Genomic DNA, 22,113 nt, shown 5'->3' with positions numbered 1-22,113 from the left:
CTTATTGTTAATATAAGTTATTCCTAATCACACACTCAGATGTGTATGACTGTTGAAATACATCATAACTCAGAATTACAAACCACTTGAATGCTTGGTGAAACGTGGCAAAATCATTGACTAGGGTGTCCACATCCTTGTACTGCTGAACAGTGCAATCACTAGTAAGACAACCTGCTACCCCTCCACCATGAAGAACTCTGAAGGTGAGAAACAATGGTGAGACAGGAATGCCCTGAATAATAACTTACTTGGCTGGTATTTCTACACTGTTTCACATTAGATTTTGTCTGGGGGTTGGCTCCCCGCCAATTCCCTCTGTTGGCTCCCTACCCAGTGCTGTACATCAATCACCGGGTCTACCAGCCATCCACTACTTCTGGACCTCTTTCAATATATCTGGGGTTGGCACAGATCTTAAAGTCTTCCTGGGGATCTGGCCAACTGCATCCACTGGGGTGTTTTCCTTTTATGACCTACCCCATTACCCCCCACAGTCCCAATGGAACATCTGAGGCAGGCATACACGTATGCAATGAAGACATATGGTGTCTGACCCTGCTCCCTCAGTGGCTCAGCCATGCTCTGCCCCTTTCCACTCTTAGACTATGCCTCTCAGCATGATGTCCCCAGCCTCAACCAGGCATTGTCACAGGGGGCACTGACAGGTCTGCTCATCCTCACCCAGGATGGTAACCCCCATCCTCCCTGGAGTGCCATCAGTTGGCTTAGCCCCTTATCAAACCTGGATCTTCTGGGCCATAGTCAGGGCTTCATCTGGAGTTCTGGAGTGGCTGCTTCATGCTATAATTTAAAACTTTTTTCTGTTTTTCTGAGCTAGTTTCTCAATAAAATTTTTTGTTCTTGACAGATGTCAGGATGTTCCAGATTTGTTGCTGCAGGTGAATCTCTGTCTGCCTATTGTTGTTGGCAGCTATATTGTTATGGCACTATGGTGTATTGTGTGGCAGGAAGCATGCCTGTGCTTATATCTGTGATTGTGTCCACCATTTCATGATTCTGCTTTATTACACATATATGCCACAGCTTAAGTTATTTCTCAATATAACGATCGACTGTTGCTAATGCTTTATTACAAATACACGTGGTAGTATATCATCATAGCTTTGATACTCTTGTTAAGACTTGCAGGATTTATTTCAACAGTTTCAATGAAATTGTGTTCATTATAACTTTGAATTGTTATTTATTTGAATGTTGTACTAATGGGCAGAATGCTTTGCACTAAAATAATTCTTCACAATGCGTAATATTTTACTGTTTAGATTCATTGCTGTATTATACCATTAGGCTTCCCTTCATAAGTGCTTAGTAAATAAGCACTAGAATAAAAGTGAAGTTGAATGTGATGTTGAATTTGTATCTGTCTGTAGCAGTGGATCCAAGTGCAGATTTTTGCTTGTTTACATATATATTTGTAGCTGTATCTTTGCAGTGTCTCCCTCCCGCCTGATTGTGGTGGCGTGTATGTCCTTTGTGTTATTCAACACAAGCAGCATGGGAGGAGAATGCTGCCAGCTTCTGCAGGAGGCAGCAGAGAGTTAAGGTGCAACAGGACTGCTTGACTCCTATTCTGCTACCTACACTCTGAATCAGCTGTGACTCATGATCGCCAATGTCACTCTTTCCATTGTTTCTGCCTTCAGACAGTCATGATAGCAACTCAGAAACACAGAACATATCAGCTACCTCCCACTGCTTTGCCATCTGAGGCTGTGGCTGAGGTGGGTGAGCAGGGAGCGAGTGCCTCACTGCAGAGGTTCCACCCCAGCAGCAGTAGGTAGGTGGCTCCAGTTACCTACCAAAACTTAGCCAAAGCTGAAGCAATTGGTGGAGGTGGTACTTGACTGGGTGTTGACAGACTGGGTTGCCATACACCAGTCCCTCCTGCAGTAGATTTTGGATTTGTTGGAACAGCTGGTTCATGTCATTGAGCAAACAAAGGTATTTGGCCCATGCCACCAGCCACCCAGATCCAGGACCGTCATGTACTAGTTTCAGTAACATTCTTGCAATCTGGCTGGCATCTAGCATACTGCCTGTACCCCACCCTGTCCCCAGTCATTTTTCTTTCCTCTGTGTATCTATTTGTGTGCATCTCATATCTCCTCTAAGTTTTATTTGAATTTATATTTTATTTTTTATCACTGTTTTTCACTGTTTGTAGGAAGGAAGGGGTAGCTTGGAGACAAGAAGATTTACTTTGATTTATATTTTGCTGTTTTATGTTTAATTTTTACTGTTGGTTGTTAGAAAGGGATGGGTTTTAGACAGGCAAGCTCTAACCATCCCAAGTGATGTTTTTGATTTATTGTTCTTGACCGTTAAAAAGAAATGCAGCTGTGAGGTGAGTGATAGTGAGCAGAAGCAATTGCGCATATTCACGCATGACGTAAAGGAATTACAGCACTTGTCTGACTTTCAGAACTTGTACAGCAGAACAACTTTACTGCATTTACTTTCGTATTTAGTTGCATATTTCTTGTGTAATTTTCTCATAGAATTTGATTTAAGTTCTCTTTGAATTCTGTGGTTACTGATTTTGGTTATTCTTCTCTTTTATATTTTTTTTATTCATTTGAACTTGAATATGGATTCCTTAAATGAGTATGCCATTAATGATTTGCTAAAGCACAAATATCTTGAACGGTGTAATAAATGCTATGCATATTTAAAGGTAACACTTGATAACACTGGTGATCTGTGTTCCTCATGGAAAAAGCTGGATGATTTCTTACCATTATAAGAAGTAAATCTAGACTTACTGATGATGATTGGCACAGCTTGGAGATCTGTTGTTACATATATTAATGGCTGGATGGTGAGATAAATAATGTTAGGCAAAGAGCAAATAGTACACATTTAGGAAATGACGTATTTATTGTCTGCAAAGATCATTCAACCCCTATGAAACAAGACAATGCACCTAACATCTTTGGAATTCTGGATGCAAGTATTTAGCCATCTGAGGATTCAGAGTGTTTAGTAAAAAACAAAAAAAGAAAGAAGCTCACAACAAATAACAAGGAAGAAAAAGAAACTGATAATTGTCTGTAAATTAAAGAGAATACATACTAAAAAGGACACTGCTTTGTTATGTAACACACAGATTACAGGGAATGATAACATTTTTCTATAAGAAAAACTTCAGTCTACAGTAAAAGGCATCATTTTTCCAAGACAAATTAGAAAAAAGGACAAGGGGCAGGTGAAAAGAAAGAAATCAAAATTGAATGTGGAAGAATTGAAGAACATTACTGTAAGAAAAAAGAAGAGAAAGGCTACATGGCTCAAGCTGTGGGTGTACAAAGCCAGCTGGATGAGAATTGTATGCTTACAAATTTAATATGCAATGAAAACAGTGGGATTAATAAGACTAATGGTGATGAAGATCATTCCTTTTAACAACTGATAGATCAGATATTATTGTATTAGAAATCGAAGCTTCTTCAGATCTGGTCAGAAAAGATATTCTTGTAATTGGAGATTCTGTTGTTAGAGGAATTGATACTTACATTTGCAGAGAAGATAAGGAACATCAAATTGTGTTATGCTTGCCAGGAGCAAACATATTAGATGTGAGACAAGCTTTGGGACTCCTTAATGTAAGGAAGTACGGATCTGTTTTTATTCATGTCAGTACAAACGATCTCATCCACAAGGACTCTGACTGTTAGTAGGGAACTTACAGCCCTCTTAGATAACATAGCTTGTACTGGTGTTAGGACGTATTTTTCACAAATCACATGCAGAAAGGATAGTCAGGTCACCATGAATGAAAAGATTTTTTGGGTAAATACCTACATGGAAAACGTCCCATTTTAAAAAATGGAAATGAGCATCCAAGCCAAGTTTTGGGAACATGTGTTTAGACAGGATGGAGTGCATTTGTCAAGACTAGGAAGAATTTTTGCTAGGTCAAAAATGTAACAGTTCACAGATAGCAACATACGATGCATCTCTGATGACTAGGAGCATTAATAATAAAGTTTTTTTTATTGGAAAATTTGCTAAGTTTCCACATGATTGATGTTATTGGTTGTGAAACATAGTTAAAGAACAATGATTGGAAACCAGTTCTGTCAGGGTAAAAATGTTTTTACTATAACAGACATTCTAACAAAAAATCAGGTGGGGGTGTTATGGTAGGGATTAAAGATAGTTTTGAAACCTGTGATTATTACATGTTCTGTGATAATAATTCTACAGATTATGTAATTGTGACAATAAAGGCAACTCTGGAACATATAAAATTTAGTGTGTATAGACCATCAAGTGCTGATGACCTGGAATACTTTATACATTTCTTGCATGAAACACAGGGAGAAAAATAATATTAACTGGGGAATTAAATTTACCAGAAACAGATTGGAATAATATTGATTCAACAATATTAGTAAGGAAATTATTCACAAAGTATGTTCAGGAACAACAATTACTTCAGATTGTTAAAAAAAAACAACCAGAGAAATGGAACATACTACACATTGGTGTTCCTAAAAAAATATTGTTACTTCATGCCAAGTTTTACCACTCTTGACGTGCAGTGATCATGGGGTCATAAAGGTTAATTTGCTGATAGATAATTCTGCCAAATTGAAATATAAACCAATGCGCAGAAGACTAATTACAGATTATCTTCTTCTCTTTCGGCTGTTCCCATTAGGGGTCGCCACAGCGGATCATCTGTTTCCATGTCTTCCTGTCCTCTGCATATTGCTCTGTCACACCAACCACCTGAATGTCCTCTCTCACCATGTCCATAAACCTTATCTTAGGCCTTCCTCTTTTCCTCTTACCTGGCAGCTCCATCCTTAGCATCCTTTTTCCAATATACCCATCATCCCTCCTCAGCACATGTCCAAACCAATGCAACATCACCTCTCTGACTGATTCCTAATCCTGTCCATCCTTGTCACACCCAGTGCAAATCTTAACATCTTTAACTCTGCCACTTCCAGCTCTGACTCCTGCCTTTTTGTCAGTGCCACTGTCTCCAACCCATACAACATAGCTGGTCTCACTATCCTCTTGTAGACCTTCCCTTTCACTTTTACTGGTACCCATCTGTCACAAATCACTCTTGACACTCTTCTCCACCCATTCCACCCTGCCTGTACTCTCTTCTTCACCTCTCTTCCACACTCACCATTACTCTGAACTGTCAAGCCCAAGTACTTAAATTCATCCACCTTCGCCAACTCTACTCCCTGCATCCTCACCATTCCTCTATCCTCCCTCTCATTCACGCACATATATTCTGTCTTAGTCCTGCTGACCTTCATTCGTCTCCTCTCTAGAGCATATCTCCACCTCTCCAGGGTCTCCTCAACCTGATCCTTACTCTCACTACAGATCACAATGTCATCTGCAAACATCATAGTCCATGGGGCCTCCTGTCTGATCTCATCTGTCATCCTGTCTATCACCATTGCAAATAAGAAAGGGAACGGTCACTGTGTAAAACTAATTGGAGTGATGTGTTCAATGGAAAAATCTGCAGCTGGAATGTGAAATGTTTTGAAAGAGAAATTGGTTGAGTGCAAAAAATCAGAAAAATGTTTAACATCAGGATCTAGGCATACAACATCAGGGGAATATATTTCCATAAGAACAAGATACCTGATTAAGGTGAGAGACAACAAATGCAAGAAATTGAAGAGAGGTTGAACTACAACTTTGGAAACTGAAATAAGCTGGACAAACAAATTAAGCATAGTGTTTGAGAAGATCAGAAATTTTTGAAGAAAATTTATATGAAGATATTGAGCATAATTGGAAACCTTTTATAGATACATAAGATGTAGAAGGAGTAAAGATGTACAAATTGATAAACTGTAGATTCTAAAATTTATTCTCAGACACAACAGGTTATAGATATATTGATAAAATCTTATGCAAAGCAGTTTGGCTCCAGAAAGGGGATGTTAAGTTGTCCTAGTGACATCCAGGTAACCTCAGAAACTGGAATCAAATTAGATTATATTGAAAATGAACTGCACAAATTGGATCCAAACAAATCACAGGGAGGAGATGGAATTAGTAATAATGGTGTGAGAATACTTCAGCAAGAACTTACAAGTACCATTATATCTATTATTTACTAGTCAATATAAATATGGGGGATTCCTCAAGATTGAAGACATGCACTTATTAAACCTGTCTTTAAGGGAAAGGAGAATAGCACAAACCCAGATTCATATAGACCCTTAAGTCTACTTTCATGATGTGGAAAAAATAATGGAGAAGTTCATATTTGGATAAGTTATAGACAGAACTGGAAAATTTGGGACTTGAGACCATATATCAGCATGACTAAGTTGAAAGTAGATCTATTACCACCTGTAACATGATGTTCTATAACAATATAATAATAGCTATAAATGAAAAACTGTGCTGTGATGTAATTTATATAGATTTAACTTCAGCATTTGACAGGGTTGTACACAAAACACTGATCAATAAATTAGAATAACTAGGTATCAATGTACTCTTGATAAGATGGTTAGCTGCATGGCTTACAAACTGGACATGGCAAGTATCATACAGAACTGGACAGGTGCAATTCTTGGTTACAATCAGGGTGTTCCATAGGGCTCTGTCCTAGGCCATTACTTGTTTAGATTGTATCTTTCAGACCTAACTTTTTCATCTGAGCTGTTTTACAGTCTATATGCAGATGACTTGAAATTGTGTAAACTAATTAGATGAGTTACAGGTAAGGCATGTTTGCAAAATAACTTGAGTAAATTGACCATTTGGGCACAGGAGAATAATATGCTGATAAATACATCAAAAACTAGGCATACGGGATTTATGAAACATAAATTGAAAGGTGAATATTTAATACAGTAGACAGTGATTGAAACTGTAGATTCATTTAAGGACCTAGGTATATGGGTGTGTCTGCTTCAAACTTTTGAAGTTTTAAAACTTCGAATTTCTTATGGTCGAGACCATAAGATCACAGTTTTGAAAGTTCACACCATTTAAATGGAGATCGCTGTACAGAGTGGAAGTATATTTATCATTTTCGTTACTGTAGTATGATCTTGAAGTTAGTATATTTAATTAGCAGGGGGTGTGGGGGTGCAGCAAAAATGTAAAAAAAATGATTTTTTTGTTTTTATTTTTTTTTATTTACATCTTGAAGTTTCAAAACTTCAATCTTATGGTCTCGACCATAAGAAATGCAAAGTTTTGACACTTCGAAATTTAGAAGTAGACCCATATGTGTAGGCCCAGCTCTGAGTTTTTCTAATCATTTCAACCAGTTGGTTAATGATAGTTATAGAACTATACATTGTATAAAAAGATTTATAAAGTGTAGGAAATCAGAAATGATGAAGTCATTGTTTGTTAGTTACATTAGACCCAGACTTAAGTATGGAATAACAATATAGAAACATTATAAGAAAACAAGCATGAGTAAACTGGAAAGAGTACAACATCCATGGATGTGAAAATTTAAGTTATTATGGAAGACAAAAATATCTGAACTTGTACAATGTCTCTTATGGATATCTAAGAGGAGATTTTATTCAGGTATACAAGGCATTTAGATACAGCTTTACTAGAAAGGCTAACCCATACTCTGCTATACTTTGCTGTGAGGGAAAGGTTAGTTTGCTTTTTATTTGTTGTATTACTTTATTGGCTTTTTCTATTTTGAATACTGTGATTTGTTTCATTTACCTCGTGTTGTACTTGTATTCTGCTTTTAACTGCATATTAAAACTTGAAAAGAGACCACAGCTCTGTCTCTTGTGAGTCGGGAGAAATTTTTCCCCCACCCGGTTACTGTAGTGTTCTTAAACACCACTGTTTTTCTAGTTGCCTTCCCTTTATGTTAATTTGACCATATATTTAATTTCCTCTCTATTTTTACTGGCTTGTGTGAGTAAGCAAAAAATTATCATTTTGTGAAATCACTCCCCTTCAACTATTTAAATTTATTGGCCATCCTACTGTATTCCATAGTACCAGAATACAAAAGTGACCACCCCCTTTCAATCTATCTTGCTGTTTTAAAAATAGTGACTCTCCACTAAAACTTAACTTTTTAGACAGGTAAAACTTAAGTTACCTACTTTCACATCTAACTCCTCTAGTGCACACTGCAGTGTTTAGGATAAACCATTTTTTTCATCTTACCTTTAAGCATCCCTGTGACTAGCACTTGCTCTAATACCCACTGGAAAGCACTAGGAAGTCTTAAACTGATACAAGCACTCATCTTTCCTTGTTAATAAGGAGAAACTAATCGTAGGCACTAAACAGCCTACAATTGCAAAGTACCTTGCTAAGGTAAGGGAAAATAGCTCTTGTACTTCACAAAAAAAAAAGCACCAAACCAGGCATGTCCAAGGGTCAGCTTCTGGTGATTTCTCCTGTCCACCTGGTGAATCTGGGCATACTGGGGCAATGTAACAATTGCATCATGTACACAGACAACCCTCTCCTCCTAGTACTCAACACTACAACCTGTGAGAGATGCACTTACATAGCCAAACTGGAAGCAAAGCTCTCTCCACCCAAGATTGTGCTAGACAGTCAAGAGGAGAAGGTTAACAGCCACACTACACCTCAAGCAACACATAGCCCTTCTGAACCCAGACCACCAACACCCACACATAGCAACACTAAACCCACATATGTGGAGGCCCTTGACATTAACCTGCCCAGGCAACAAGGACCTCCAAAGTTGAAACGCAAACAAACACCAATCACAACCAAAGTGTCACATAGCTCACACCAGTGTGCCACCCAGCAACAGCCCCTAAGGCAAGACAATGTACCCAACACTTTAATCATAGGTGACACTATAGTCAGGCACACTGATGTCCCACTCACCAGGCTGAACAAGGAGAAAATTACAGTCAACTGCCAGGATCTAACACATAACGCATGCACTCAAGTCACTTCACAACAAGTACAAATATGACTCTGTCATTGTCCATGTTGGAGTGAATAACTTGAGATGTACCTCCCTGGACTACATGAAAAGAGACATGGAAGAGCTCTCGATCATGTGGCCCAGGCAGGTATGACCCTAGCCCTGAGTAGCATCCTGCCTTTGCCCATGAATGATACCACAGTATAAGGATAAAATGATTGAGTTCAACAATTGACTAAGCTTCTGGTGTCATTCAAAGGGGATCCAGTATCTGTCTGCCTGGGATGACATGATCACCAGACCACGACGCTTTGCCTGAGATGGTCTGCACTTGTCATCCCCTGGGATTCAGGTTACTGGCTAAGGCTCTTGCCACCCCTATAGTGCCTTTTTTAGGCAAAGTTCAAAGGACAAAATCACCAGAGTAACAGGTGCAAGCATGCAAAATCTGAAGGTAATGCTACTCAATGCTAGAAGTCTAAACCTCAAAATACACTCTCTCGAGGTACTCCTAAAAATGGAGAACATCGATATCTGTGCAGTAACTGAGACCTGGTTCAAGGCTCCAGAGAGCACTCCTGCAATACCAGGCTACAACTCTTACCACACTTTTTGGCCACCAAACCAGGACCGAAACACTAAAGGGGGAGGAGTGTCCATATTCACCAAGGATATTCACAACACCAGGCTAGTTGCCCAACGCAATGATTCTGAAATTCTTCAGGTGCAGCTAACACTAGGTAAGACTGCAATCCAAATTGTAGCTTGCTACAGATCCCCCACCATGCCCCAAGATTCTCACTACACCTTTCTAAACATACTGGAAAATATTAAGATACAATTAAACACCCTAATACTGGGTGATTTCAACTACCCTGCCATTAAATGGGAAAACTACTCATGTTACCAACACCTTTGCCCAACGGTTCTTGGAATTCATAAATTCCAATGCCCTGGATCAACTAATCCTTTGTCCCACCAGGGGCTCCAATATCCTAGACTTGGTCATTACCAACATGGGAAATCGATGCTCTACACCTATGGTCACCCCCTCATTGGTCAGGTCTGACAATAAGCTAATCACCCTTGACATCCACATCCCACCCCACCCCCTAGTAAGAAAACCTCCGTAAAAAACTTCTATAAAGCCAACTTCATGCTACTCAAATCAGAAGTGACAAACTTCATGACACCCATGCAGACGGGAACTCAAAGTTCGACTGCTGAATCCTACTGTATGAGCACATCCACTCGTGCATAAATCGTGCCATCCCCAATAGAACCAAGACACTCTTCTCCAAAAAAGGAAACCAATCTGGTGGTCCCATGCCATAAACAAACTTTAAAACAAAAGGAAGAAACTGTTGTAGAAAAGAGGAAAATCCCAGGATGCAAAAAACTCTGTTACCAGCCTGAGTAAGAAGCTGAGATCCCTCATAAAATTCTACAAAGCTAGTTACGAAAATAAAATTGCCAAAGATTCCAAAGATAACCACAAGGCATTCTATAGCTATGTCAAGAATCTAAATGGCAATGCTCAGATCTGCTCTGAGCTACAGCAGAATGGTATTAAATATACTGATCCCAAAGATATTGCCAATATCCTGGCAGATCGATTCAGTGCAAACTTCACCCCCTCTCACTCCCTAAAGGGCCCATCTCAATATTGAAACATTGCCAAATTCCAGTAATAATGGCCATACAGGTAAAAAAACACACCCTTCAAAGCTAAGAATACAGCATCCATGGGATCAGATGACATCCCAGGCTGTGTACTACATGCAATACAAAATGAACTGGCACCTCACCTAAATGTCATGTTTAATCATAGCCTCACCTCAGGCTTTGTGCCCACTGAGTGGCACACAGCTACAGTTATCCCACTCCACAAGGGGGGAATCCACCTTGGATCCCAGGAACTACCTCCCCATCAGTCTGATGAGCCTGATCTGCAAGGTCATGGAACGTATTATGATGGAACTTATAAACAAAGTCATTGGCAACCTTCAAACACTGGACCCCATGCAGTTTGGGTTGATGAAGGGCCGATCTTGTATCCTGAACCTGACTGACTTCTTTGAATCAGTCTCCAGAACTGTGGACAAGGGTAAGGTGGTCCACACAGCCTATCTGGACCTTGCCAAGGCCTTCAACACCATCCCCCACTCTGGAATCATAGATAAACTTACTAAGCTGGGCATTAATCCCTATGTCATTCGATGGGTTGACAACTGGCTTACTGACAGAACCCACATTGTAAAAGTAGCCGACTCCAAATCCAGCTCCAGACAAGTGACAAGTGGAGTACCTCAGGGTTCAGTTCTGGGACCGCTCTTGTTTGGCATCTACTTTTCTGAAATACAGGCCAACACTAAGGGACTTTGGCTAACAAAGTTCGTAGATGACTGCAAACTGGGAGCCATTACTGAATCCCCAAATGATGTGGATGTTCTACAAAAGGGCCTTACAGTAACAGATGCTTGGTGCCAGAACCATGGGCTCAAGCTCAGTGCCAAGAAATATATAGTTATCCCCTTTGGGAAAAAAACATGTACCCATGAATTGCCACATAGGTGGTAGTACACAAAACACCGAAAGTGTGATAAGAGACTTAGGGACACAGGTGGACAGTGGTCTCACCTTTGATAACCACATCGCCACAACAGTCAGGAAATCCTTCTATGTGGCACACCTTATCACTAAGGGTTTTCATCCAGAAAAAAAGGAGGTCATTATCCCACTGTACTCATCCCTCATTAGACCCATTATAGAATACAACACCCCGTTTGATATATACCTCTCAAGACATCTGCAACAACTGGAAAGGCCATAGAAATACTTCACTAAAAGAATCACAGGCCTAAAGCAGATGCCCTATGCTGACCATCTAAAAAAAACTTCACCTATACTCTGTCGCATATCGTCTACTCAGAGGTGATCTCTGCTTAACATACAAGGCTATGTCAAACCCAGAGCTGTTGGGCATGCTACACTTAAAGAAATCCCAATCCCACAGACACACATGCTCCAGGGATCTAAACCTTGTCATCACAGTGAACAAAACATGCTGGAGGGATAGGTTCCTGACTCAGAGACTCCCTAGACTCTGGAATAGACTGCCTATACATGTCAAGCAGAGCGCCTCTTTCTCCCTCTTCAAAAGGAACCTTGATGACTGGATGGGAGCTAGCAAATTCACCCCAGGGATCACATCAGTCTCCCTGCTAGACAGGGGTCCAGGGAAGTAAATACTGTGGGAAGAAATAACCAGGGAATTGTTATGGCTAGGCTTGTATAGGCCCTAGGGCTGATAGCCTAGTACCAACCTGTGACCCTATGAACCTAGGAGCATTGTATCCCAACAGAGTGAAGCTGTGCTGAAACCAGCATTAGTAGTAGCCAGGCAGTAACCATTCATGCAGCTCCCCTCTTTTCATCATTCTTGACAAGCTGATTCTTTATTTTCAGTAAGTACTGCTTGGTTTCTTCCTAACTTCAGAATATCTGCCGAAATACTTCATCCTTAAATTGTCAGGACATGCGTATTGCTTTCCCTTCGAGTGTTTGGCAGTGCTTTGTACAGACTCAGACACTTTGAGTGATATTTTTTCTGTAAAAGGCTTCAGTACTTAATATATTAAGCTCTTATCCAGGTATGTCTAAAGGTAAGTTCCCTGTGCTTTCTCCTGTCAACCTGGTGAACTTGGGCATGCTGAGGCAGTGTAGCAACTGCCTCATGTAAACGAAGAAAAAGGGACTGTAAAGGTGAATCAATAAAGCACAATGGACGACTGTAATCCACTCCAAACTAGTTTAGTAGGCACACCAATACAAAACATTAACACCAAACACCACAGGAGGAGCGAGCACCCCTCAGATTTGGATGATTTTAATGAATATCCCCGTTTAAGGAGATCTGAAAGGCTTAAAAATAGGGACAATTATGAGATGCAATAGTATTCAAATTTTCAGGGGAGAGGAACAATGGGGAGGGGGAGGTAATGAATATTCAAGGTACCAACCACCCCGACTTAGACTTTCACAGTATCTTTTAGGACGAAACCAACCCTTTTAGATTTATTAAGGGTGATTTTAGTATTTATAGTTTTAGTCATGTGGTTTTACAGAAAGAACATTTCAATTTATTAAGCAAGGGAATTAAATATATTCACCTTAAGAAAGGTGATCTTACTAAAACCCTTCTTGATGTCAAGTTATTTATTAGGAAAATTAATTTAGAGACAGTATTTAATAATGACAATACCCATGAACCAATGAAATTAGTAAGAAAAAGCACATTCAACCTGCCATTACACCCACAAATAAAAAAATTTAAAAATTAAGTGGAAGGGGAGATTAGAAAAAATTTTAATAAGGTAAAATACAGGTGTAATTTGAGTCAAATGGGAAAAAACACATTGATGGAACTTAGGAATCATGTGAATTTAAGGGTTATGAAACCCGACAAAGAAGGGGGAATAGTTTTAATGGATTGCTTTACTTATGAGAGCTAGATGAATGACATTTTAAGGGACACCAGTAGATACTCAAGTACCTCTAGGAATGAAATCAATATAGCATACAGACATATTGATATGGTACTTGAGGAGCTACTTATTGGTGGGTTGATTGATCACAGGACTTACAAATTTTTAAAAGTTGACAAACCAAGGATACTCACAATATTTGGGATACCTAAAATCCATAAGGACTGGTTGGATTCCCCCCCTTCGGCCTATTGTTTCCGCTGACAGTTCAAAAACCTTATTCGTTGCTAAGTATGTAGATTTAAAATTTAAAAATATATGGGTGAAAAGAAAGAGCATTTTGAGATTCCTGGGACTTATTAAGGAATTTGAACTAGAATTTATCGAATGAAAACACCATATTTTTAACTATTGATGTTGTAGACCTGTTTTCTAATATACCCCATGAAGAGGACTTAAAATATTTAGAAGAACTTATGTTTGAAGATAGTTCTTTAAGCCATAATGAATGTACTACAGTTATGCAGTTAATTGATTGTGTTAAAGTACAATTTCATCTACTTTAAGGGTGAATACTTCCATCAAGTAAAGGGTGTAGCAATGGAGGCAGCATGTGCCCCTACCTACGCCAACCTGGTTTTAGCTATGTGGGAAGAAAAAATGGTGTTAGAATCAATTTACAAGCATTGCTGGAGTACTTATAGAAGATTTTTGGATGATATATGTATTCTGTGGGTGGCACGATTAATCTAATAGAGGCCTTTATTGATTTTTTAAACAAAAGTACTAGTTTCTTGAGTTTCACTTTTAAAATAAGTAAGGACAAGTTACAATACCTTGATATTGAGATTTACAAAGAAAATAATGTATTCAATTCAAGGGTGTACAGAAAAAGTACATACTCAAATTCCTTTTTGCATTTTAATAGTGCCCACCCCTTTCATTACAAAAAGAACATAGTTAAAGGTCAATACATTATGGGAAGCAGGATAACTTCCAAGGACAGCGATTTTTGTAGTGAAATGAGAACCCTAAAACAAATGTTCAAAGCAAGGGGTTATCCGGAATGGCTGTTAGATCAAGTTGAGAAAGAGGTCCAGAATGAAAGGGGTGTGAAATTCAAACAAATCTTGGGTGTCAAATTAACTGAAGAAAACATGACACGACACTTTGGGCACAAACTTTGGTAGAGCACTAATTATTGAATTCAATGCCAGTTCTAAATTAGTTAAAGAAATTATGGAAAGGGAGTGGAATAGATTTTTCTGCCTTCACAGACTTGGAGAAAGTGTCTAAAGGAAGCTTGAAAGTGGTTTATAAGAACTCCCGTAGTTTGAAAACTCTCTTGGAATCAAATTTTAAAGAAGGGTGTATAAATAGCAACAAAAGAAAGGCTAGTTTCAAATGGGACATTGTTCGCAGTGTCCATATATTATAAACAAGGAAACAATTTTTCTGGAGAGTAGGAGTATAGTCCTTGAAGGAAAGGAATTTAGTAACTGTGATTCAAAAGGCCTAGTTTATTTAGCATTATGTGGGATATGTCAAGCATTTTACGTGGGGAAAACTGAACGTAAATTGAAAAGGAGGATTTATGAACATATGTATGACATCCAGGTACAAAAAGAGACTAATGCTTTGTTCAAACATAAAAAAGACTGTCCCAATGCTCACTTTGGATTTTTTGTCATAGAAGGGGTGAACATTGATGTGAGAGGAGGGCTATGGGAGGAGACAATTGAATATAAAGAGTTGTGGTGGCAGGTTACATTGGAGGCAAACAAGCCCTTGCTTAAACTTAGATCAGCCAAATTGTAAAGTTAGGTACATTCAAGTGAGGTTTCAGGTTGTTTTTTTTCCCTGCTCTTTTTTTCATTTACACTGTTTAAGTAATTTTTTACCGTTTTGTATCGTTTTTTTAACTCATTGATTACAATTTTTTGTATAAATTTCATTGGAAATTGTACATTAAGATATTTTTAGGTCTTCTTATATACATTTTGTCATGATTTTTTAAGATATTTTATATGAATGGCCACAAGAAGGAGCTAGTGTATTATACACTTCACAGTTTTCCCTGTATTAACATGGTTTTCAATTTATAAATGTATTTATACCTGTATTTATATCAAGAATTAGGAGACAAAAGTTTTAATCAATGTGATTGTGTAAAACATTTAATTTTTATTTACAAAATGCATGTTGAATCTGTTTTAACATTCTTTGCCATTTCTACATATAAAGAATGTTTTTAAAGCTTTTTAAAGAAAATTTTAATTACTTAATCGAAAGCATACTTTTTTAATTAGGGGAGGTATTTAAGCTGCTAGTTTAACCATCATCCCACATCTGATGAAGTTTTCTAAACGAAAACGTATTTGTTTGGCGTTAATGTTTTGTATTGGTGTGCCTATTAAACTAGTTTGGAGTGGATTACAGTCGTCCATTGTGCTTTATTGATTCACCTTTACAATCACTTTTTCTTTGTTTACTGGTGGTGTTAGGTGACTACGTGGATTGTTTTCTCTTTTTAACTGCCTCATGTACACAGACAACCCTCTCCTCTTACCTCCCAACACTATGACTTGTGAGAGATGCACATGTGTAACAAGTAACACAAAACCCACACCTACTTTCATAGAGGCTCTCAGTAAAAATCTGCCCAAACAACAGAGACCTCCGTGGCAGAAGTGCAAACAACCATCACATCCTAGCACAAACCATGAGACACATAGCTCACATAAACAGTGTACCACTCAACCAAAGCCCATAAGGCACAGCAACTTACCCAATACACTAGTCATAGGTGACTCAATAGTAAGGCACACTGATGTCCCACACACTAGGTTGAATAAGGAGAAAGTTAGGTCAGATGCCTGTTATGTGCCAGGATCCGCTACATAATGCACGCACTTAGGTCACTCCACAACAGGTACAGAAATGACTCTGTCATTGTCCATGTTGGTGTGAATGACCTGAGACATACCTCCCTGGACTACATGAAAAGAGATGTAGAGGAGCTCTCTGATCTTGTAGGCCAGGCAGGTATGACCCTAGCTCTGAGTAGCATCCTACTGTCACCCAGAATGATACCACAGTACAAGCAGAAAATTATTGACTTCAACAATTGGCTAAGTTTCTGGTGTCATTCTAAGGGGATCCATTATCTATCTGCCTGGGATGACATGATTGACAGACCTCGATGCTTCACCAGAGATGACCTGCAACTGTCACCCCAGGGATTCTGGATACTGGCCAATGCTTTAGCCATCCATATAGTGCCTTTTTTAGGCAATGTCCTAAAGACAAAATTACCACCATAACAGCTACAAGCCAACGAAATCTGAGAGTTATGCTACTTAGTGCTACAAGTCTAAATCCAAAATGCACTCACTCAAAGCACTCCTTAAAATGGAGAACATCAACATCTGTGCAGTGACCGAGACCTGGTTCAAGGCTCCGGAGAGAACCCCAGCACTACCAGGCTGTAATTCATACCACACCTTTCGGCCCCTAAACCTGGACTGAAGCACTAAAGGCAGTGGTGTCTCCATATTCATAAAGGATATGCACACCTCCAGACTAGTAGTCCAACATAACGCATCAGAGATACTTCATGTACAACTAACACTGGGTAAAACTGCAATCCAGGTTGTAGCCTGCTATAGATCCCCCACCATGTCTGAAGACTCCCACTCCACATTCCTAAACACACTGGAAAATATTAGGGTACAACCCAATATCCTTATACTGGGAGACTTTAACTACCCCTCCATTAACTGGGAAAATTACTCGTGCACCAACACACTTGCTCAACATTTTCTGGAATTCGTTAATTCCAATTTGCTCTACACTAGTAATCAACTCCTCCCTGGTCAGATCTGACCACAAGCTAATCACCATGGATATCCACATCCCACCCTCACCCCCCCCATAGGAAACCACCATAAAACACTTCTCTAAAGCCAATTTTGAGCTTCTAAAAACAGAAGTGGCTAACTTCACGAAACCCATGCAAATGGAAAATGGGTGCATGACAGCTGAATCATACAACAGTGCACTGTATGAGCACATACACAAGTGCATAGAACAGGCCATACCAAACAGAACCAAGATGCTCTTCAAAAAAAGGAAGCCAATCTGGTGGTCCCCCACCATAAACAAACTCTACAACAGAAGGAAAAACTGTTGCAGAAAAGAGTGAAATCCCAAGACTGGAAAAACTTCTTTGCTAGCCTCAGCAAAAAACTGAGATCCATCATCAAATCCTCTAAAGCTAGCTATGAAAACAAAATTGCTGCAGATTCTAAAGACAACCACAAGGCATTCTATAGTTATGTCAAGAATCTACATGGCAATACTCAGATCTGCTCTGAGTTACAGCACAATGGCAATACATATAGAGAACCAACTGATATTGCCAACCTATTGGCTGACAGGTTCAGTGCAAATTTTACCCCTTTTTCACCCGTGAAAGGGCCTATCACAATACCTGAGGAATGCCAAGACCCTATTATCATGGCTACACAGGTAAAAAGTGCACTGTCCAAAGCCAAGAATACAGCTTCCATGGGACCTGATAATATCCCTGGCTGTGTTCTACATGAATTACAAAGTGAACTGGAACCACAGCCGAGTACCCTGTTCATTCACAGCTTCATTTCAGGCGTTGTTCCTACTGAATGGCGCACTGCTACGGTCATCCCACTCCACAAAGGAGGGGTGATCAAAGACCCTGGGAACTACCACCCCATTAGCCTGATGAATCTGATATGTAAGGCTGTGGAACACATCATCATGGACCTTATAAATAAGGACATAGGGAATCTCCAAACTCTGGACCCCATGTAGTATGGGTTTGTGAATGGTAGATCATGCCTGCTCAACCTGATAAACTTCGAGTCTGTTACCAGAGCTGTGGATGAAGGCAAGGTAGTTCACACAGCCTACCTAGATCTTGCCAAGGCCTTGAACACCATTCCTCACTCAGGAATCATAGATAGACTCACTAAACTAGGCATCAACCCCTATGTAATAAGATGGGTTGCCAGCTGTCTCACTGACAGAACCCACATTGTGAAAGTAGAGGACTCCAAATCTGACTACCGATCAGTTACAAGTAGTGTCCCACAGGGATTGGTTCTAGGTCCTCTCCTGTTTGGCATCTACTTCTCTGAAGTTCAAGCCAACACAAAGGGACTCTGGCTGACCAAGTTCACAGATGATTGCAAACTGGGAGCCATTACTGATTCTCCAACTGATGTAGACATTCTACAAAAAGCCCTCACTGACACCAGTGACTGGTGCCAGAACCATGGCCTTAAGCTCAATGCCAAAAAGTGCATTGTCATTCCCTTTGGGAAAAAATGTGGTGTCCATGAACTACCACATAGGCGGTAGTCCACTAAACACCGAAGGTTTGATAAGAGACCTGAGGACACAGGTTGACAGCAACCTCTCCTTTGATAACCACATTGCCACTGTAGTCAGAAAGTCCTTCTATGTGGCACATCTTATTACAAAAGGTTTCTCATCCAGGAAGAAAGAGGTCATAATCCCTCTTTACTCATCCATCATTAGACCTATTATAGAATACAATGCTCCATTTGGTATGTACCTCACTAGACACCTACAACAATTGGAAAGGCCACAAAAATACCTCACTAAGAGGATCCTAGGCCTTAGACACATGCCCTATATGGACAGACTCAAAAAAACTCCAGCTGTACTCTGTCTCTTATTGCCTACTTACAGCCGATCTCTGCCTGACCTACAAAGCCATGTCTGACCTAGAACTGCTAGATATGCTACACCTAAAGAAATCCCAATCCCTCCATGCCACATGATCCAGGGATCTTAACCTCACTACCACAATAAACAGAACATGCTGGAGGGACAGGTTCCTAACCCAGAGACTTCCCATACTCTGGAACAAACTTCCCATTCACGTCAAGCAGAGCACTTCACTGGCCCTCTTTACGAGAAATCTTGACGAGTGGGTGGACAGTAGGAAGTTCACCCCAGGGATCACTTCAGTGGTCTTGCTTGACAGGGGCAGTGGGAACTAACTTTGGGTGGCATGATACCAGGGAATCTTCTTGGGCTAGGCTTATATAGGCCCCACGGCCGTTTGCCTAGTACACACCTATGAAGTATTAACATCTTTGCACAAAGATTTAGCCATGACTAAGAACTATTTATATGCGCACCCCTAACAGAAACCAACCTGGTTAACAACAGGAAAAACAATGCTCCTATTTAAGAGTGAACCTGCAAGCTACCCTAAAAATTATAGACCACTAACCTGCCTTCCATCGACATATAAACTATACACTGGAATTCATGTCGACAGAGTTTATAGTCATTTAGAAAAAAAAACTCAATTATGGCAGTAGAACAAAAGGGCAATAAAAGAAAGTCATATGGAGCAAAGAATCATTTGTTAAATAAAGTCATAGTGGAGAACTGTAAAAGAGGAAGAATCTAAGTATGGCATGGATTGACTACAAAAAGCATTTGATAGTATCCCACATTCATGGCTAAAAGAGTGCTTAAAAATGTGTAAGATACACCATACACTGATTGACTACATTACAGTGACCATGAAACAGTGGCAGACTACTTTGCAATTACGCCATGATAAAGGACAAATTATTATTCCAGATATAAAAATCCATAGGGGGATATTCCAGGCTGCCTCTTTGTCACTGCTGCTATTCTGCCTTACCCTTAACCCATTAGACTGTCTGCTTGACAGCTTAGGCCATGGCTATAATTTGGCTCCTAGAAAATAACAAAGTGCAAAGACTTCTCCCTATTACCTCTCTCTGTCCCATCACACCTCTGAAGTCAGATTGGAATACAAAATAACTGTGCAAATACTTCCAAGCAAATAAATCTGAAGTCTTCTAGACTTAGTGTATACAGATGTCCTGCCATTTTGCTTTTGTATATTGACCTTCTCTTCTTTCTTCCCAATCTTTTCTAATCTTTTCTAATCTCCTCTGATTGATTCTGAGGGATTCTTATACTTATTATGCAATATTTTATGTGCCTACAGGTTATCCCTTTTTAATAACAACGTCTGTTCTACACTCAATCAAAAACTACTTTTTTCTTTTAGTATTTTCCTGTCCCTTTCCTTTTGCCGATACTCTGCTATCAATCCCTACTAGGGAAGGCAGTCTGTAACCCACACTGCCAACTTCTCATTAGCCTCATCCCAGTCTAATACCTTTTGCTTTCTAGGTATTTGCTCCCAGTACCTTGGTTCCTTTGCTAATATTCCCCAGTAAACCCCCCCTGTTGTCTATAGTTCCACTTAAAGCATTCCTGTTAGTAAAGTCCCCTTTTTCCATTCCAATGTTGGCTTAGCTGTTAGAATACTTTCTCCTGTATTATGAATATAATGATCTGTGTTGTTGTTATTCTCAGAGATACCGATTTCCCATTGTTCTGGGAAAAATACCAGTAAATCCCAAATCTGGAGTGTTTCAGTATTGAAAAAAGCCAGGATCTTCAAGGAATTTGGCATTTTAGGCCACAGCAGCACTAATTCACTACAATCTGTATTTCTTCTTATATTTATTACTTAGAAATACTTTCATATTTATTTATTGACTGTGCAGTACCAAGGGACTGCTTTAACTTTGTGTTTATAGAATGAGTAGATCAATGTCCTTGGTTATTCTTCATAAGTGCCTGCATCCGAAATGTACCCTCCCCTTACTTCTCAAACTCCACCTCCTCCATTTCATCATCATCCATTTTCACATTGGTTTATAACCTTCTACTTATTGTATCTATGAGCCTTAACTGAAATATTCTTTCAAATCAGGTAATCCTAAACCATAGTCCTCTTTGGGGAGTCAACTTATCCTACTCTTGCCCTCTTCCCTTTCCATAGAAATTATTTTAATTATTTATTAATTGTAATCCAAAACCTCTCCTCTGGTTGATAAAAATATGCCCAACCTGTACACAAGACTAAAGGGGTTAGAAAAACTTAGACTTCTTGTATCTTACTATTCATATAAATAATCAAGAGCTTCTAACTTCTCAATTTTTGTATTACCTTTTAGTCCCTCCTGCGTATTCTTAGCTGTCGTAGCAGAATCCTTTTTAATCCCTATAGCTAAATACATCATCTTTGCATGTCCACGAAATATGGGTATAGCTGAACAAATTCATGCATGAGTACATAGTTTAGCCCTCTTGCCTTTGTTTTAACTTCATTTACTACATATTTTTAAAATGACTTGAAACCGTCTCAGAATGTAAAATAACATCAAAATGTCCTTTTCTGGATTTATCATGTACAAAGTAATGCCATTCATGAATAAAGCTAACATTTCATGACTATCATTACAATTAAATCTTTGAATTTGTGAGCTCCTTATTTTCTTTGTCAACAGCTCTAAATATAAAGCAATTAACAAACTGGGAAAAGGACACCTCTGCCTGGTTCCTCTATTCAAGCACAGCATGTCAGAGAAAAACCCTCCCATCTTAATTCTTGCTGATGACCTTTTATATACCCTCTTAATTAACCTTAGTTTTCTCTCAAGGAACACAAATGCTGCCATTGCCCTACTCATAAAATCTCAGCTGACTCTATCAAATGCTTTCTCTATCAAGACCCACCACAGACAGCTACATTTTCTTACACTCTGTCTCCTTGTTCTTACTGTTCTATTATTGTCAAAATAA

The sequence above is a fragment of the Protopterus annectens genome, chromosome 17.part0 (assembly GCF_019279795.1).
Source record: "Protopterus annectens isolate FY-2018-M chromosome 17.part0, PAN1.0, whole genome shotgun sequence".
In the NCBI taxonomy this organism is placed as follows: domain Eukaryota; kingdom Metazoa; phylum Chordata; order Ceratodontiformes; family Protopteridae; genus Protopterus; species Protopterus annectens.
This window is presented reverse-complemented; position numbering follows the sequence as displayed.